This window comes from Leguminivora glycinivorella, chromosome 7, assembly GCF_023078275.1.
Source record: "Leguminivora glycinivorella isolate SPB_JAAS2020 chromosome 7, LegGlyc_1.1, whole genome shotgun sequence".
Lineage (NCBI taxonomy): Eukaryota > Metazoa > Arthropoda > Insecta > Lepidoptera > Tortricidae > Leguminivora > Leguminivora glycinivorella.
The window spans coordinates 22,499,769-22,521,328 of record NC_062977.1 but is presented as its reverse complement, the minus strand read 5'-3'; the positions used below and the strand labels follow the sequence as shown (position 1 = coordinate 22,521,328).

Here is a 21,560-nt window from a genome sequence, read left to right as displayed (position 1 = left end):
TTTATACACCTGCCAAAATTACAGTTAAATCAACCTATCTCAAAAACTATAAGAGATACTTTGATCAAACCAAAAATCGTTGAAAGAGTTAATTAGCATGCATCACCTCTATTTTTTTTAGAATTTTATACCCCGTAGTTATAAAAATAGAGGGGGGGGGACATACTTTTTACGACTTTGAGAGCTGATATCTCAAAAACCGTTCACTTTAAGAAAAATGTTTTTTAGAAAACTTTATATCATTTTAAAAGACCTTTCCATTGATACCCCACACGGGTATGTACATCGAAAAAAAAATTTTCATCCCTCAGTTACATGTATGGGGGGCCCCACCCCCAATTCTTTTTTTTACTATTTAGTGTCATAATTTTGTAGCGGTTCATACAACACATATTCCCATCAAATTTCATCACTGTAGTACTTATAGTTTCCGAGTAAATCGGCTGTGACAGACGGACAGACGGACAGACGGACAGACGGACAGACGGACATGACGAAACTATAAGGGTTCCGTTTTTGCCATTTTGGCTACGGAACCCTAAAAATGTCGATAAGTTTGTGTAGTTTGACGTTTTCAAAACAATCAAAAGCCGGCTAATTTGAGGTTAGTTTGGATAAATTACGGTTTTGTGAAAGAAAGTAATGTAATTTAGTTCAAATTCAGTGAATATGTGTTTATTTTATCTGTACAAATGGTTGGTAGCGTTATTTCACCGTCGCGAGGGACAAAAGTGAGTGACGACGTATTGTTTAAAATCAAAAATTGTGTTTATGATTGTTCAAAAGAAAAATGCAGATATTTGTGGGAAGGAAGTCTTTAAAATAATTATTATTTAGCATCGGTGAAGTGCAATGGTGAATAGTGCTGTTCAGTGTCTGAAATTCTGCAAGAAAAGTGAACAAAGCAAGTGAGTACAAATACAAACAAATATTACCTAGTATTTAGTCGAAACAGTGATTGATTTGGTATGGTTTTTAGAAACTGATTGTATATGACATTTTATTACATATTATTCCTTCTTATTACATACAATTTTATGGAAATAGTGCGCTGAAATCACTTCAAATTTCAACAATATTGATTATTTTAGGTTTCGAATGTATTGTGTATCTTAGAAAAGTTTAAATCGTGATATGAGTATTCATTACATATTATTTCATGTTCGTGAATTAAGTAAAACAAAATGTTTTGAGTAAACATTAGTAACGTAAAAATAATAATTGGGAGTTTAATACTTTCGTCCGTTAGTTCTATTTGATTGCTAAATTCGACCCTTTTCATAACTCGTTCGTAGCTCAGGTAGTATAGGGGCGGACTAATGTATGGGACTGTACATGCAAGGGTGGGTGTTCGAATCTTACTTTTGCTTCACTTTTTGTAATTTTTATTTTGAAATCCTATTCTATAATATTTTGTTTTTATAGTTACGACTTTGATTTGTTTATTGTTTTGGAAAAAAAAAATAGATAGTGATTTTTTTTTTGTAAATTATGTTAAAAAACTGAAGGAAGGTGGTTTTCACAACAAGTTTTAGGGAGTAGTTAATGTTACTAATGTGGTATTTCATTAGTTACAATTCAAGTGAGAGATATTTTCGGAAAACTGGAAGTAGGTATTGCTCAAAAACTTGCCATTGATTGGATAAATAAGGACTAGTCAACTTTGGAGATGAAGAAAATATTGATTGGTTTGAAGTTGCTTGCTGTGTTCAAGAATAAATGACTGGATCTTATGCGGTTATCTTAATTGTGGTCAAGCCTGCAGCATGTCTTCGAGAAGAGACTTCATGTTTTCCTGAGTTATGACACCGACTGAGAAGAGAATAGATAGGAAAAAGTTGAAATACCTACTTATCTGGAACCAGGAGCACTGGAAATTGTTTCTAAGAGCCTTATGCCTCTAATGAGGACTAACAGGATCTAATCATCATCATCATAACTATCTACTCAAGAATTCATCATTGAACAATAAGGACTTGCCAAGTAAGAAGAAAAAAATAGGGAAGAAAATAATTTGGCTGGTCTTCTAGCTGCTAGCTGTACCTATTCAAGATAAATGACTGGATTTACTATTGTAACATTAAAATCTACAGCGTACCTTCGGAAAGGATTACACAATTTCTTGGGCTATGGATATCATCTGAAGAAATTTATAAGTAGGTACTTATGTACTTATGTTAGGTAGTAGTATTGTTTTCCTATGTTAATAAATAATAGAATAATATTGTTCCTAACGGGTGGGCAATGCGCATACGACCTCGGGCGGACCGTTTGCCTATTTGCCACCAACGTGATATAAATATATATATAATTAACCTGTTGTTTTTTAAAACCTATCTCTGCCATTTTTTACGGTTTCTTTTTCATTCGGTCATCGGTCCATTGTTTGGTGGGAGTGATGCTGGGACTGGGGTGGTTTCGTGTGCTCAGCCTACTCCTTTTTGTGACGTGCGGGTGTGATTGCATGTATGTATGTTGACCCAAATTTATCCTCTTCACAATATATTTATAGCAAATATTTCACGTATCTTAAATTTCGAATCATACCGCTTATCTTTACTTAAAGTTTCATGTCATGTTTATAGTTTCATGTTGTATTTAGAATCTTTTCCACATTATTGGAAAAAAAAAAATATAATTAAGTATGTATGCATGTTAATTCAGTCTTTTGGTGTATTAAATATTATTTGACCGAGTATTGACTTGTGATATTTGTTGACGAATAAGAGACAATTTAGTTAGGCATATTGCTATTGCTTATCTTTGGCAATATGTTAAACACGTAAAATCAAGATCATAATGATGATGATATTAAACATCAACTTAATTAAATTAAATTATTGTTTAGATATTCATTTGTATGCCTTAAAAAAAAAAGGGGAAAATAGAGACAACAGTCTAGATATTAGTAGGTAGGGAACTATGTTATTCTCTTTGTGTATTGGAATACCTATATTCATTTGATATTTTTATAATTAGTGTTTTTGTAGTTAACCAAATTGGACCTTCATATATTTCATACATTTTCTTTTGGGACTATACTTTCACCTTGGCAAGAGAATGATCACATTTTCATAGCTTTTTTTCATTACCTTTCCTGCATATTAAATTAACTATGTAGTTTTTATCATATTTCCACAGTACATGTAGGTACAGTTGCGCACGGGCATAGGGGAAGATGTGGAGGAATCGTCCTGCCTGGAGATTAACAGAGTTTTTGGTGACATATTTTACTTCTAATTTTTACATTTATTTTTATATGTTTATGTGTCTGTATATGTGTGTAGCTCTGGTCGTGAGAGTGTTGCGGGCTGGAGTGTTTTAGTTACTCTGGTGGAACGTTGCGATTTGACTTAAATCAGTTGGCGATATTTGATTTTCGTCCCACATTACACAAAGTACTTTAACGTTTTAATGAAATATCAGCAGCGGGGTATTCGAAATTTGTAATTGGATAATTTGCGTTTAGTAATTTAAAAAAAAAAATGAATAGAAGACCGCATAAGGTTACATTCTTCTTATTTTATGACAGGGTAGAATGGGGTAGGATGGGATAGGTAAACTTTTAAAAATATTATGTAGTAATTTATTTCCATCTTATTATTTATTTTGATTACTTTTAAAAGGTTCTGGCTGTCTTTAGAAGTCGTGTGAAAGCGTGAATGAGGAGGATTGATTGTGTGTATGTGTACAAGTTAGAGATGATGAATGCTTACAGGTGTATGAGTGTTTGTGAATGGCTGGATTTGATGGATGTTAGATAAGAAGGATGTCTTCAATTTATTTTTATGGTATGAGTGGATTGATAGAGACAGACAGGGCTGGAAAGTGGTCAAAACTAGGTTGGTCGGAACTTGCAGGGGAAGAAACAACGGGGGGAATTCTGGGAACACATTAGCCATAAAATTCTTATTGGTTAGGTTAAAATCCAATGGATTCGACCCATTTCAAAGGGTAGTATTTTGTGGTTAATACTTCACAAGGTATGACAACTCGAACGAAATCCACACACCTCATCTTGAATGGGATGCATTTGACATCTGACATATATAAGAGCCATAATCGTCTGGTGAGAACGAGGCTCTTATTACTAATTGTTTATCTGTTATGAGTTCAGAGATGTGAAGTTTAGTATCATCAAATAATTTTGTCATTTGTTCCAATAATTTTATAGCATCGGCAAAAGTGATATTGTACCATATTGAGGTACGTGCTTGTCATTTAAGGTTTGTTTATATATAAAAAAAAAATACACTCGAACAAGCCTTAAGTCGATTTATCTTATTCAAGTATGAGACATGCGCCAAGACATGTGACTGGGAGTGGTTAAGTAGAGAAGTTGGTTTGAGTTTCGACAATGGAAATTGAAGGCTTTGGTCTTACAAGGAAGGATCAAAAGGTTTCTTCGTATCTGCATGGGAAGTTTTTGTGATTCTCATTGAAATTACTAGCAGGAGGGTAATAATTCTGGTCCAACAGTGTGGATGGAAGGAAAATTCGCCGCGACCAGGGGATGAGCTAGCAAAAACGGGTTAATAGGACCTAACAGATTCACAACCTGTTATCTCTGGCAGAGAGAAGTGGCTGGGATCATGGTTCTCAGGGTTCATTGTCGAGATTCTGATAGACTGATTTTAAAACCGAGTCATTGGCAGTCGCGTAGTATTGGAAAACACACTACATGTTTAGAAAGGGAGGGACATTTTCGACCAAACTAGAGATAGGTATATATTTTTCTTTTTATTTACATTCATGGTATTGGTTCTTTGAGTACTAGAAGCTGATTTATAGAATAGATTAAGTTTATTTCATGGATGACGTTTGTGATCCATTAAATTAACTGAATCGGGGGTGAAACTGTAACTGAACAACTTCATCTAGCTATAAATAGGAAACATTACAAGTAACAAATGGTTTAAATTGAGGATTAAATGTAACTTTGTATCTATTTATTCATATAAAAGTATGTCAGAATTCGAATGAATTAAATAATTACACAAAAATAATCAGCGTGTTATCGTCTATTGAAATTAGCGCCATCTTTCAGCAAATACTAAACATTAAGAACTACTGAGAGACGTACATGGGTGGCGAATAGTTAACGAAGTTATTGAACGGGCGAGCGATTGTAAAACAACTCCGCTAGATGGCGCTTGTTCAACAAAACACCTTATACAACGTGTATCTGCTAATACTCAAAACCTCACACTACACTTAGTAAAATAATTGCTAATTACCATCATAAACTATAAAACTATTTATTTATGTGCGTTACTGGGGCGACATGGGGATTACCAATAGACAGCTAAGATATCATTGTGAGGCACTTTGAGGTTTTGTCACGGTGGATTTCGCAATTGTAGTAGGCGGGTTTGAGCCAATATTAAGAGTGACAAAGGTTGTGATTAGATGCGAGTTTAGTTTGTAGTGACTTATGATAAACATTGAAATTAAAATGACAAACAACATCAAGCTCGTAGCTGGAAAGAATGGTTGCCCAAGTAACCGGCCAGTATTAACAACCCTAAATATTGAAAAAGGTAAACAACCTCTAGCGATGCGATATGTACATTGTTGTGTTGCAAGTACAGTGGAATAGGCTTGTAAAAAGATAATTAATCATGTTGATTTGAATAGAAATATTACTCCCATCAAGATATAGCTCAATCGATTCTACTCTCGATTCTGAATAGGCGGTTTTCATATTTTTAGTGTTAAATGGAACACGGTGTATTTCAAGTATTTCAACTATTGCGCAATGCAATAAGTAGTTTAATTAGGTATAAACAATGATATATCTGTCTCTCTCTAAGTCAGGTGTGGAAACACCTGTGATAGGAAGCATCTTTTGCTGAGAAAACGTGGACTTTAATTCGTAGAGCGTATGGGTGTAAACAAAGCACTTATGATCTTTTTATTTTGGATATCGGCGTGTCCAGATAAAATGTCTAGAAATAATTTCACAGGTGCGTGTCCAGAAAAAATGTCCAGATTCGTGTCCTATAAATAGCTCCGGGAGCATTGTTTTGATTCATTATTTTTCGAGCATCGAGGACCGACAGTCGACCCTGGCTTAAAGTGTAAAAATTGTTTTAAATAGTGGGAAACCTCTGCCCAAATTTCTAAGTGTTTGATTTTATTGTGAATAAAATCTATGTTTTGTTCTCGTAAAGTCAGCATTTGGGATAAGTGCTTAGAGTTGTTTAGCTCTGGTACTAATGGGTAGTGATTTCTGCTAAGTTTAAGTTATGTTTTACTAGAAGTATTGAAAGTTAGTGAGTGTTTACTTTATTCATGCCGTCTATCGTTTGGTTTTGTGGGGAACATATGTTCTTTTCAGAGCTTGATTTTGGATGGTAGATTCCGATTCGGTGGTGCAGGTTTATTGTCTTGTGCTATTGAGTTGGAATTTATGTGAGTGAAGTGAGCCGCTAACGATTCGGTTCTTCTTGTCAGAAGTTTCATTGTTATTGTGATAATCAAATTTAATGGTTAAAGTAAATAATACCTAATCAGTTCAAATTAAGTGAAGAATATTTAATTATAAAGCCAGATCGCTGCCCAGACAGACAGTTTGTTTAGCCTTGCATCGATTAACCTAGCGGCTGTTAAACTATTGATGCAAGGAGGTCCGTAGTTTTACCAATACAGAGGGTTAAATTGGCATTTTTCTCTTTACCAACATAGAAAAATGAAAATATCTCTCCCTCCCTGGTTCTTCAATGCCCAGCTGTTAGCCGAGAGCAAGGACATTATATGTGTCATTTGGAGTAATCCATGCTTGTTCAAAGCGGCAGTATTTGAAAGCCTTGTATATTTATTGTCATAAGTATATATCATATACACAATAGGGAACTATCCTACCCGATTGCCTCCCTGTCCACGGACGCCTGCATCGGGGGGGGGATAAATACACAGACTTATAGGGTTTGCTTTCTTCAGTCTAGTCTGCTGAACTCTAGCGTAGTCAGTTTAGGTATACACCGCGTATTTCCTAAAACTCTGGGTCCATGGTGAGTACGAACAGAGTTTTTATCGTTTTAGAGTAGGGAACTTTCTATCTAGTAGGGTAGAATCACACACATCGATAGGTAGGGAAATAAATAAAGTTCTGTATAAAAACCTATCTTATTTAATAACTAAAAATAAATTATGTAAAAGTAAATTAAATTCTAGACCTAAAATCATTGTGAACAAAATTACTGGGTGTTATAAGGTATTTTATAAATAATATCGTGTGTTTATTCTTGGTATAATGAAACTTCAATATCATATTTATTATCAAAGTGTGAAAAAGCTTTGAGTTATTACTGTTTAATTCATCTAAGTGTAATTTGTAATTGTGGTAGCAATTTCTGATTCTTCATGTGACAGCGATCATTGAGTGTTAGCTGGGGTTTGTTTAGGGACCAGTGGCATGCGGGCGCCGTCCACTGATGGGAAGCCGAAAACTCCGAGGAGTGATTAAGCTTACTTTTCTTGGGGTTTCAATTGGAAGCTTCTTACTCGATGTATCGTTGAAACAGTGAAAGGGTCGAGAAGTTATGGTCTATTAGCAGTATTGGGGAAAAGGGGGGATTAGCTAGGGAAAAGAAACAAAATAAAATAAAAAGGGGGGGGTTAGTTCATAGATAGTTAGCCCTTCTGGTTTGGCATAGGATTCTCAACAGAGCAGTTTGGTTGAGATGAGGAGTTTCAAACCACAACGCAAGCTTCGAGCCCAATTGAAACTACTAATAGGGCGTAGTGGATGATTACTAAAATATTTTTTATATTATTTACCATTTATAAACCAAAATTATGAATAAAATGTCTGGCGCCTATAGGTTCTTTCCTGTTCAAGTTCGTATGTTACTTTGCTCGCACATTTTTCACAGGCGTTACTTAGCGTTAACATAATCTCCACGTCTTTTGCCTATTTGTCCAAATTAATGTAATTTTCACAAAATTATGCTGAGTTTTAATTAGTGGGTTAAGTTTTAATTAATCATATGAGTCCAATAGTCGTATCTACTTCGCATTAAAGAGTTTGGGTTGCTATGGTTCATATCGAAGGGTCCTTCTACTACCATTAGACGAACACAAGGCCAAATCTACAGGGTATTTTTAAAGGACGGTTAGTTATAAGTATGTTTAGTCAAGTAAGTAAGTAAATAAGTATGTGGGTGCGGAAGTTCGGTACAAAGCCCTGGGATTTTTTCTTAGTCTAGGAATGGAACAGTTGAATATCAACACTAAATGTATACTCTTAATGTACATTCTATGATAGAAGTAAAGATGGTGGAGGTATAGCCAACCAATTTGAATCCTAGGCCACTCTAGAACCCTGTCCTATTGACACTGTGCATTATTGGTCATAGAAGTCACTTTTGACGTTCACTGTGAAAAGGTTCTACAGTGGCTTAGGGTTCAAATAGGTTGACTAGGAGTTTTTCTCAATCTAGAGATCGGACAGAGATGAAATGATTATCTTTATCAGGCACATCGTCAAGACTGGGAGTCTAAGTGGTCGTAAAACGTTTTAACAAGTATTATTGATTATATTCATTAACTCCAAATGCCGTTTAAATACTCCTGGGATACGCGATTTGTTTTAAAATTAATGGCATGGCAGAAAAAGAGATGGAGCTAGTGAATGAAGCAGGTTATTTAGTAAAATGCGGCACATTTACACATAAAATAATGTCTGTATTCCCAAAGGGGGTAAGCGGAGTACATTCAACTGTTCAAGTTTCAGTACTAGAAAAAAACGAAATTGGAGTGATAGGTTGCTAGCCCGTCGCCCACATCACAACAGGACCCATATCCTACAGTCGACTTCTACGACACCCACGGGACGAAAGTGGGTGCTGAAATCCAGTTAGCGAACGCTCTAAAACCGACCAAAATTGTAATGTAAAGCCTGACCAGAAATACAGGGTGTAACATTAATGCTGGTGATCCATTTAAGAGCATAACCGGTATCGAATAGCGGTTACGAATACCACTTCCTTTTTTTTAAATAAACACCATGAAAATTAAAGGTACTATAGAAGGTAATGTATAAGCCGTAGGATTTATCTTCGGCAATTATGTTACATAGTGTATATGACTATTGTCTAGAGGGCGCTGTTATTCTGAACTATGGGATGACATCACTTCTCGCGCTCTGTACACATATTTCATCATCATCATTGGCCACGACATCTTAGCAGATGATTGTTGCAATGGTTTTATTGTGTGGTGCCGGTACATCGTCTTTGGTGGCTTAGAAGTCCGATGGCAGCACGACACCTTTTGCCACATTTAAGGTACTAACTTTGAAAATGAGTGCTTCATTTCGCCGTTAAACGTAAGTTTGGCGAAAAAACTAGAAACTGTATAACTGTAATCTTTGTTTTCAATAACAAAAAAAAAAAAAAACATCTGTCACAGGTGAGTCAAGAGGAGGAGGAGCTCTGGAGCGAAGCCTTTTCTGCTTAAGGTTGTCGAGCCACATATTTAAAGTCATGTTAATTAATCGCGTTTGACCTGTGACTTCAAATATATGGGATGGCAGAATAGTATGAAGAAAATAGTTCTTCCAAAACTCCGTAACATGGCTTATAGTCATATATTTCTGGCCAGGGGGCCGATTTTTGAGTCTCACGGCGTTCGAATTCAGAAAATTGTCACTGAAAATAATAGGCAATTCACCGTTTTCAACCGGTATTTTAGTGACAGTGAGACTCAAAAATCGGCCCCCAGACTTTAAGAATCTAAACGAGTTTTTCTCAACAAACTGCACGAGTCACAAGTTGCAAGTAAACGCACGTCAAGTGCCATATTACCATACCGCTAGATAACTGTCGGACCGGACCGGCGGGTCACAGGTCCGGCAATTAGCCGGATGGTGCGCAGGAGCATGCGTAATGGAATCCTGTGGCCTATTTCACAATCTCAAGGGAAGACCAGCGCTGGAAGTCGCCAGAGTAAAATGCTACCTCAGCATATTACTCTGGCCATTTCGTGGCATCTTATTATTTTGCGCCGGTGTAAAATTGTGTGATCGCATCCGAAACACTACACTGCGCTCCAAAACACGAATAGCTGATGTGGGGGAGAAGTCCGCCAGACTAAAGTGGGACTGGGCAGGCACGTTTGCCGCATGCACCCGGATAGGTGGGCCAGCATAGCCACCAAGTGGATGCCTCAAATTAAGCGCGGATGTGGTAGGCCCAGACGGAGATGGCGGGACGACTTTGACACCTTCATGACCAATTGGCCACAATTAGCACACCAACGGGAGCTGTGGAAATCACGGGGTGAGGCCTATGCCCAGCAGTGGGACACACAAACGGGCTATTAATAAAAAAAAATCTGTGTGCTTTCGAATAAATAATTATTCTATTCTATTCTACATTGACACTTGACGCTGACAATTCTCTGCCTATTTCTGGATTGATAAGTTTTGTTATTCAGCGTCAATATTTTCTTGTTGAGCAGACAATGAACGGCGAATATATATGTATGTAGTTTTTAACTTGTTACAGTGGAGTAAGGTATGACGGTGTGGAGTAAGGTGTGATGGAGGAAGTTATATATATGACTTATTTTAGGAAATATGAAGAATATGAAGAACTCTATTGAGAAATATCTTTTGAATTTGTACCAAACATTTGATAATCCTGCATGGCAAAGCTCAATATTTTTCTCATTGTTTTAGTCATCGACTATATTTATCGTCCGTCTAAGTTTTCCTCCCACTTTTATTTATTTTTCGGTCCCAAAACTAGAGCTGGGTCTATTTTTAGATTTCAACAATCATATTTATGTTTTTTTTTATAACAGTTTCGTTTTCTTTCAACCCCTTATTTGTCAAGAGTGGCACTGAAACTTAAGTAGTTTTATGTGCTCTGCCTACCCCGTCATGGGATATAGGCGTGATTATATGTATATGTATGTATGTATGTATGTTATTTTATATAAAATGAAAAAAAAAATTAAACCGCTAAGTCAGTTCTGCCTTCTGCCACAGTATATTTATATCTGTTCCTGTTCAATCAAGATGCAAGCCAGATTGCAGTCAATCAACACGACTAAATGCGCACCTGTGACCTTGTTCATCTATTGACCTCCTAGCGGTATGCAAATGTGCAAGCGGTGTAAGTGACGATACCGTTATCACTTGTGATAACCAAATGTGTAATAAACGCTTTTCAGTACATATGATGTTACTTTATCGCGCTAGTGTAAGAAGTGGTACCTACTTTATGTGCCTATATCGAAACTTCGAAGTACTGGTGAAAGAAAAAGGACTGTTTAAACTTTGCATAGATCATAGTGTACAATTTTTATTATGGGACCAATGTATGTAGTTGTTTCATACAAATATGTTAACTTTGTAAATAAACTCAAAACTTATCTTGTCAATGAATGCCCATATACTCTCCAAGAGTTCATGGACAATTAAATAACTTATTTATTTATTTATATGAAGCATTAATACTTGTTTTGTTCTTGTATCGTATACCTACAATAGTTTCTACTATCTGTGACCTAGTAAAATGTGTATAGTGTTAGTGTTTAATGTATATGTAGTATAGCATATAAATATGTTGGCACGCCCTAATGAGCACGTATAAGTACCTACTTTGTAACATCTTGTAACACCATCTATGCAATAAATAAATACGAATATGAATATACATTTCGACTGTCATGTCATGATGCCGCTTATTTCTATGGCACAGTCAAATGTTATTTCGCGATTTCAGCATTGTTCCCATAATAAAAGTTGTTTATTGTGATCTCAAAAGTCACTACTGCAAAGTTTGAATGGTCCCTTTTCTTTCACCGTGAGATGGGCCATTTTTAGGGTTCCGTAGTCAACTAGGAACCCTTATAGTTTCGCCATGTCTGTCTGTCTGTCCGTCCGTCCGTCCGTCCGTCCGTCCGTCCGTCCGTCCGTCCGTCCGTCCGTCCGTCCGTCCGTCCGTCCGCGGATAATCTCAGTAACCGTAGGCACTAGAAAGCTGAAATTTGGTACCAATATGTATATTAATCACGCCAACAAAGTGCAAAAATAAAAAATGGAAAAAAATGTTTTATTAGGGTACCCCCCCTACATGTAAAGTGGGGGCTGATATTTTTTTTTCATTCCAACCCCTAAGTGTGATATATTGTTGGATAGGTATTTAAAAATGAAGAAGGGTTTACTAAGATCGTTTTTTGATAATATTAATAGTTTTAGAAATAATCGCTTCTAAAGGAAAAAAAAGTGCGTCCCCCCCCCTCTAACTTTTGAACCCTATGTTCAAAAAATATGAAAAAAATCACAATAGTAGAACATTATAAAAACTTTCTAGGAAAATTGTTTTGAACTTGATAGGTTCAGTAGTTTTTGAGAAAAATACGGAAAACTACGGAACCCTACACTGAGCGTGGCCCGACACGCTCTTGGCCGGTTTTTTTCAAAGTTGTCCACCCCACTTCTTTTTTGGATTTGGTAATTTTCATGTGGTTTCCACTCAGAATCGCGAGCTCTTTCAATTTTAATAGGAGAAAAAAAGTGTCCTAAGGTTTTTTCCCATTCCGTTTCAATTTTTTCATACATTTTGTATGGCGGTAACGGAATGGAAGGTTCGAAAAAATGTATGGAAATCTTGGGACATTTTTTTTCTCCTATCAGGATCGAAAGAGCTCACGATTTTGAGTATTAATCGCGTAAAAAATACCCATGTTACTAAAAAAGTGGGGTGGACATCTTTGAAAGAAAAAATGGCCATGATAGACGTGATGAATTTGTACCTTGTGTCGGTTTAAGACATTTCATTCGATCGTTTTAATTTATCGCACTTGTATAATAATATTAATAATGAACTATTTCAGTGATATCTGTATACGTTCTTTTGTTAAAGATTGAGTGTTACATTTGCTATGGCACACTTACTGAATTTTTAAGCAGTCGTCAATAGGGTATATTTGTATTTTCAAAAAATAAAAAAACAATGAAATTATGCAGATAAAACTTTGCGTAGTGCTCATCGCAGCGAGAGACTTCCTGTTTAAAATAATAAGACAGTGGGGCTACATATTAACAAGTGTCAAAAAAGTCGACGAAAATTCAGAATTTCTGGCCTTCGATAAACTATTTATGTATCACTATCCGAACGAGTTTACGCTACCAACGCGATATCAAATAGGTAAAATTTAGATTTTTAGCATTCGGCTTTTTTATAGTAGAAATCAAAGACCCAAAGTCTCAGAATGCGAACAAGCCAAGAAATCCCTGATCGTCCATATTTTGCGCCGGCGCAAGACGTCGAAATAGTGCGGTTGACGACCGTCGCCCGCGCGACGTTTGAAAATAGAACTGCAACGGGATTCCGCGCCCATCGCAGCAAAAACACATTTCGTTCAGGTGCAGGCTGATTAGTAAGATAAGGAAGCTGGTGGACAACTTGCACGTGCTGCAATTAAAAGATGTTGATGGTTTGGGTGGTAAAAAAAAAAACGGCTTTAGTTCGCGATATAAAGAGTTATTAATCGATGATCCTGCAAATAAAAATTTCGTCCACATTTTTATAGGTTTCATTATAGCGATATTAATACCTATGGCTCATTGTTTCATAAATTGTGTTTTAGAAATAAATAGTAATCTCACTGAAAATGTGTTAATACTGACACGTTGTAAAGTAAGGTGCATCAGGGTAATTCCGAAAGTCGTCTAATTTCGAATGTCGTATAAAGACCGCCATTTTTTCCATCATATCAAGATTCCCCTTTCGAAATTACCCGAGCATTTTTGTGATTCGGAATTACCCTAATGCACTTCACTAGAATTCTGATTTCACAGGTTTTTAGTCCGAAAAAGCCAAGTTATGTCTTGATCTGATGACTGAAAAGATTGAGTTCAAGTAACACTAATTCCGAGTCCAACGCCTAGTGGTTTCTAGAACAGACCAACACATAACTTCCCAGCCACCATGTGGGTTTTCGCTACTTTATAAATAATAGCGAATAGATGTTATCAGTAACGCGGAACAAACGCGCCGATACAAAAGCGATCTAGAAACAATGAGACAATCGGATTTATAACAGCACTTTCGCGTCCGAAAATGGTCTAATTTGACGGAGGTATTCGTCGTACGCGGTAAGGGTGCGCTTGGTATGTGAGGGCTTTCGAATTTGGGTTTACAGTAATAATAGTATAACAGTGTCGGGTGAAAATAGAAGGGCGTTATTTATGAGCCCTTTAACTATAAGTTGTAGACTATAACAAGTATCTTAACCGTTCTGATTCGTGGTGAGACTGCCAAGATTCCGGCAGGGAATAAGAAAAATATAATTTCTCGAGAAGAGATTATATTTGATGTTTACATTAATACAGTCGACTGTATATTTGTTTATATTAAAATCAAGCATCACATTCCTACAGTGAAAGGTGACATAAAGATTGGTATTCTCAATAATGAATAGAATTAATAGAAAAACCGTCCATCACATGGAGATAATGTAATATCCAAAAAAAGAGAAATTTTCAATTCTCAATTAGCAGTCCAAAAGACTGTATACCTTCAAATGTAGGGTGAACAGGCATCTTCTGAGCAAGCTCACTCCATTGTAAGCCACGTCTTTGCCTTTGAATAGTCTGTGGCCAAGAGTAAGCCTATTTATAATTTAAAAACAAAACACAGGGAAAGGGTAGCTTTTATTTTAACGACGGACTTAATGACTTTCCAAGTTATCTGTCATCTAATTACTAAACAGAATAATTTGAAACTTAACTGTGACCGTAGCTTTAAGATTACGCAACGGTTCCGTCCGTCCCGCCCATAATTTTCAGGACCGGTACAAGACGGGCCGATGAATGCATTCCTAGCCGCATTACACCCGTACTTCAGACCAATCAAACGTTCTATGCACTCTTTCTACTAGTCCGTTACATCACGGGTTAAACTTCTAACATCCAACTCTTTTGCGATTTGAATAAAGTTGATCTTTCCAATGGAGTTTAAGGCGAGATCGGAGGTTTGAAAAGCAAGTGTTTATACTGTTGAATTGACAATGAGTTGTGAATCAAGATGGTAGGTCGATTGACAGTGGTTTAGTATTCGGTGTAGTTTGCATAGTATTCCTTACGTAACAGGCTCTGACCTTATTTAGGGTTAGAACTTCGGAGTTTATAGTGCGCCGTGATTGTATATTTAGGTTTGTCGATACTCGCGTATCTTGTGAACTTATCAGCACAACCGTAATGTTAAGACAGTTAAGGCACACAAGAACTTAACTACCACAATTAAATTGATAGATTAAGAATAAAATTGGATAGGTAGGCTAGTTTCCGTTGAAGATACTGTAATATAAAAAAAAATAGAGATTATTTTGTATGACAAAGTTTAACAACTAAAACTAGTACCAGTTATAGATACTGAGTATACTTGTCAAATTTCATATTATTTCTGAATGCCATTTTAATATGCGAGGTTAACTTCGATTGGCAAAAAACCTTTCAAATCAATAGTGTGAGAAAACCTGACGAAATTACAATGTTACCACTTTTTATTTTTTTCTCTTTTAGCAAGACTGTACGTTCATGTGACTCTTAGGCCTGATTTAGACGGCGTGCGAGCTCGCATGCGATTTTAGTTACATTGCGGGCTGTTTAAGTTACGTACAATTTTGCACAGCCGTCAATACCGCAATGTAATAAAACTCGTATGCGAGTTCTCGTACCGTCTAAATGGGCCCTTAATGCCGATCGTTACCAGTTCCAATCTTCCAGATCCCATCTTACAACCTACTCATTACTTATTTCACCGTCTACCCTCACTGCCTTCCTGACCATTACTTCTTCAAGGTTATGGTTACGAGCACACGGAAGAAATACTAATATAGTATACATTTAAAGCCAATGAACATTTACAGCTTATGAACTGGCATATTTACTAATCGTAAATAGATATTGAAATATAAATGGTTGTCACAGGACTATCTTGCCGCGACCGGTATAAGGAGCCAATGTAAACGGTTCCGGACCGTTCCTTTAATCCATACTAATAAATGGGAAAGTGTGTGTGTGTGTCTGTTTGTTTGTCTATCTTTCACAACAAAACAGAGCGACGACTTGAAGTGATTTTTTAAATGGAGATAGTTGAATGGATGGCGAGTGACATAGGCTACTTTTTGTCTCTTTCTAACGCGAGGGAAGCCTCGGGCAAAAGCTAGTCTGATATAAGTACTAGGTTATAGGTAGATGTATACGAGGGGTTACAACACTTAGAAACTTTTGGGACCAAACACGCAATATCGAAAAAAAATTCGCTGTTTCAAGCATTTTGGTTGTGTGATCATGACATTTTGTGTAGGACAGATATCTTTTTTTGAAATATTGAGGTCCCATAGTAATAAGTTCTTCAGTATGACCTAAGTATTATATTATACCTATGGATGGGTGTCTCGAGGTTTTCAGTGGCTAGTGTAACACCTTGTTGATACGTATTTTTTATCAAAATTGGAACATTTTCTTAAATATAAATTTAATTCAAAAGAGGGTGGGCACGGTCGGTTGCACGGTAAGATTAGTAAAAAAATTAAGTTTATATCCGTTAAGTTGGAAATTGGAATATTTCTGCGCGCGCGCATGTAAATATGCTGGCGTTATTGATCGCGCCCGGTTACTAAACAGCTCATACAATTATTCTGTTGATTAGTGTTGGAGTTACTTCATAGATGGCGCTGAAAATGATATAGTGCTTTGTAATAATTCTAAATCGCGCTTAAAACGCGGAGCGCGGATTAAGTTTAGACTTAAAGATGGATGGAAGAAACTTATAAAACCAGCTTCAAATTTGCTTTATTATTTTAAATAACTGTTAAAAATAGACACACAGTAGACACAGTTATTAACTATCGTTCCTCCATATCCAGGTATTTATGAACAGTTACTGTCTAACTGTTTTAGTCACATCTCATCAATCAAGATACATTATATCTAATCAAAAAGCTTTCTAATATCAACAATATTACCGCTGATCCTTTATTAAGTATTCATATTCAAAAAGGTATTAACAACCATTACTTTTGATAAAAAATCCGACCTTTTCCAAGTAACGTCTTTTATAAACACTCCGGTATCTTATTCAAGTAGGCTATAACCGCCATCTTTGTTTTTACTTTATAAACTCTATGCATATCTTCAGCTACGCGACATTGTGAACCCTAATTCACTAAGTTTTGTATTGGGGTAAAACGTCGTGAGTCTTTAAACGTCTTAGGCGGTTAAAGGGTTAGATATACGTCCTTTGGTAAGTGTGAGGTTTGATAAGACTGCGTGGGGCCTGATATTGGGGACTTAGGCTTGGGTGTATAATCGGGTTTATTATGAGATAGTCGTGACTAAGGATAATAGGATATGGGTCAATAGGTCAGCTTATTACCTATACATGCTGCTTTAAAAAAAAAAGAGCCAAGGAGTGGAATTCCATGCCAGCGGCTATATTTCCGAGCTTATATAACCGGGCGACCTTCAAATCAAGAGTGAACAGGCATCTTCTGGGCGAGCTCACTCCATCGTAGGCCACGTCTTCGCCTTTAGCTAGTCTGTGGTCAAGAGTAAGCCCATTTATAATTAAAAAAAAGAGATAAAGGGAAAGGTTAGTATTTTGGATATACATACGAAGAGACAAGCATACGAATGATACGTGTATCACCAAAGCTTGGTACTGCCATGAAAAAGAGAAATACATACGATTTTTTCTTGAAGGTTCGAAGATCGCATCGGGTCAAAATTTGGTTATAGAGCAAGGATTATTTATATAGGATTTACATACTTCATACTAAGAATCGTACCTCGATTTTTAGCGCCACCTATTACATACTATCATAACTACACTGATGATGCCTACAATTATTTTTTTCAAAATGTGTATTGGCGTGTTATCATATATAAAAAAATATGTAATTTGTTCTTATAAAACATAAAAACACGCAAAAATATTTGGGGACAATATGATTTTGGCCACTTACAGGCTGCGAACAGCGCCATCTAGTTTTAAGCCTAAAAGGGCCATACATTTTAGGGGTACGCTTTTTTGTATGGGCTTTGTCAGTCCAGTATTAAATCGTTCTTGTTATAGATATTTATACTCAACAGTGTATGCTTCCTCTTCATCTTTACCACATCTCGGACACTGGCGATCAAATATATGAAAGAGGCGCGTTCCTAGCACACATTCTAAGCTCGTGTAGGTGAACGCGTAACATGCTTGTATGAGTGAGATATGACAGGTTGACTGTTCGCGTTTTTGACAGGCGGTAACTGTGAGGTAACCGAGAGGGGGTGGGCGGCGCTTTCAGAGGGGAGCGGAAGTGGCCATACAGTACGATAGTACTCTTTATTATACTGTGTTTTTACAGTTATTTCCAGATGTTCTCATTAGGCATAACTAAAATTGATAACATGTACATAATTACTGAATTACCATGTAGGTTGAGAAGTAGTCTATTAAAATTCTACTTGATAAGCTAAACCTAACTTGTGGCGTTATCTGGGCAAAGGGAACTTATTGTCGATGGCGCTTACGGCGTTATGAGCGATGTCCGTGTATAAATACGACGCCGCGGGACGTAAGCGCCATCGACAATAAGGTCCCTTTACCTAGATAACGTCACATTTAAGTACTAAAAGCCACAATATATTACTCAAATCTGGTATTTCGAGTTATGATTTACGTTCCCAGATTGGGTTATTAAGATAGCTGAACCTTAGCCTACGTTGCAACAGATGGAGTGATTAAAATAATGAATATTTATGCCGATTCAAACGCCTAATACTGTTTAGTTGTGACAACCTGAGTACTAGAATCAATGTAAAATTTGCAACTGCTTGAGTCAAAGTGCTAATATGCAGTCGACCGAGGACCGGCCCAGTGCGTAGTGATAGTGACACTGCTTGTTAAGTACTTCATATAAATTAAAGCTTACAAGCTAAGAACCTAAATATAATTAAATAATGAATGAATCTTCGGTTATACTCACGTTATTATATCGCTATTGCTGTGACATGTTTCGGGCCAATTTGGAGGCCCCCCTTCAGGCATATTCACGCGGCGGTTGTCGCAGCAATAGCGATATAATAACGTGAGTACAACCGTGGATTCATTAATTATTTGAATATGTCTCACGAAAGTTTAACGTGTTTATAGGTAAATATAATTTCCTATCAAACCATTAAAATTCTTAATTTCAGATAAATTAGACAAGTTAAAAGCATCCAAGTAAATTAGTGAAATTTATTAAGGCCATACCATAAAACCATATATCTCCAACCTACGCTTAACCGGTTACCCGAAAATGGTAAAAAGACGGTTATGGTAATATGGCGGGTTCTGAAATGTTTTTAAAAGATAAGGAAGTTAGTATGTGTATGTCATGCGGTAATGTGTGCTACATACGACGGATGGCGGTCGGTTCAGGGTTGTGTCCTAACCTAAACACAAAATTAAAATTTTGAAAAACCCCCGACCGCGATATAGTAGACTGATTTTCATGAAACATGGCTAAGCACACTCCCGACTAACTCAGCTTTGAGACAAAAAACCTAAATCTAAATCGGTTCATCCGTTCGGGAGCTACGATGCCATATACAGACACACACACAGACGGACAGACAGACACGTAAAACTTATAACACCCCATCGTTTTGCGTCGGGGGTTAAAAATAGGTGAATATCTTTTATTAATTTTATCTTGCACATATGAATAATGTACCGAATGAACGGAATCTAAATAGCCATGGTCGACTCTGTGAGATTACTTTGAAAATTAAATAATATTTAGCCGAACCTTATGTCTCTATGCCGGACTAAGGCAGCGTTCCCACTTATGCGTCGCGTGTCTCGGGGCGCGCAAAGGGCGTCCGCGCCACGCCACCTGAGTGTAATTCAAAAAGCGTCTCCTCAGTACATTTTGTATAGGAAGGACGTAAGGCGCGCCGCCAAGCGGCGCGGCGCGCGCCCCGCCGCCGCCACGCCACCTGGGGCGCGTCTTACGTCTTTCCTATACAAAATGTACTGAGGAGGCGTTTTTTGAATTACACTGAAGCGGCGTGGCGCGGACGCCCGTTGCGCGCCCCGAGACACGCGACGCTCTGGTGTGGCCGGTCACTAAGCCCTATCGCACTATTTGTAAGTGCGATAGGGACGGCCTGATATTTTATCGTCTATCGCGCGACCATGCTTCCCGTGCTGGAGATAGTTGAAGGGATGGAGAGTGACATAGGCTAATTTTTGTCTCTTTCTAACGCGAGCGAAGCCACGGGCAAAAGCTAGTAATATATATTTTGATGGTTGTAGAAAAAGATAAAAATCTTGGTTGACATACAATCATTATACCCACCTAGTAATGTTAACGAAGTTTTCATTTATATCAAACTATACGGGCAGCCCTGCGCGTACGCAGTGACATGAGCATCTCATTAACACAGGATTGAGGGCCCGCTACTCGCAAGTTACTGGCACACTGATGTCCAGAAAGAGGAAACTTAGGCGAAGCAGACATAGATAATCTATGAAAATTGTTCCAAGACTATTTGATGTCTCTGTCATCCCGTCCCTATACTTTTGTAGTTCATACTCGTATGTCGCTTGATTTATACGAGTATAACTTTCCACTGGTTCGAGAAAATCATACGCCTGCAATACATGCTATTGGAACGCAGGTGAGACCCAATTACAGGCTTCAAGATTAAGGCCCGCATATAGGTAGGCGTGGAGGATGCGTCGGTTGCCAACCATGCTCTAGTTGTTGACAATTTATGCATGCGGATGCTAACATTGATGTAGTTTTTCATATTTAGTCCTACTTTTAAAAAGCAGGCTAAGTACCCAGCAGTCCTGTGGTACTCATATTTCGTGCGTTGTGAAGATTATCAGAACGCATGCATTTGATGGGCAAAAAACAATAGAACTAAGAAAGAGACAAATGAAGTCTAAGCAAAAAATGTGCTTAAAACATGCTCGTTTAGATGAGAACTTTAGTTGATGATCGGCTAGATGGCGCTAATATTAATAAATAACAATTTCAACACATATCTGTAACGGTACGTACGAAAAACGGAACGTTACACTAGATATTTTCGTCTAGCTGGCACATTGATTCTAAATTTTAACCCAAATCCAAAGGCACAATATCAATTGTAAGTTATTTTTAATTTCACTCTGTATTTACCACACCTACCACATTTATATCCTGTTTATGAATATACTTATTGTAACTGTTCTTTACAGGTGCCTTTACCTTTACTTTTAATAAAGTTAGCTTTGCCTTGGAACCAAGCCTATCTTGTACCATCACCTGTGGCTACTCCGTCACAATATCAGGTAAAGGATATCAGTCAAGTCAAAACTGAGGTCCTTAATGTTTTAACTCTGTGTCGAGAGATGGCAGTCAATGCAGATTGACAAAAAAAATTACTTTAACAAATATTCTCTTTGATGAGCTGAGTCGTTATTTGACGCTTTGAGCGATGAAAGGGTTATAAAGTTAGGTACACACTTCACTTTCGAGTGCTATTTTAGGTAAGAATCAAGTCAAATAAG

The 21,560-nt window shown here is 37.1% G+C and overlaps 1 protein-coding gene across 1 annotated transcript in view; it reads right to left on the bottom strand.

Moving 5' to 3' along the window:
* LOC125227885 (protein outspread) overlaps positions 1 to 21,560 on the bottom strand; it is a 489,387-nt gene that overhangs the window by 84,675 nt on the left and 383,152 nt on the right.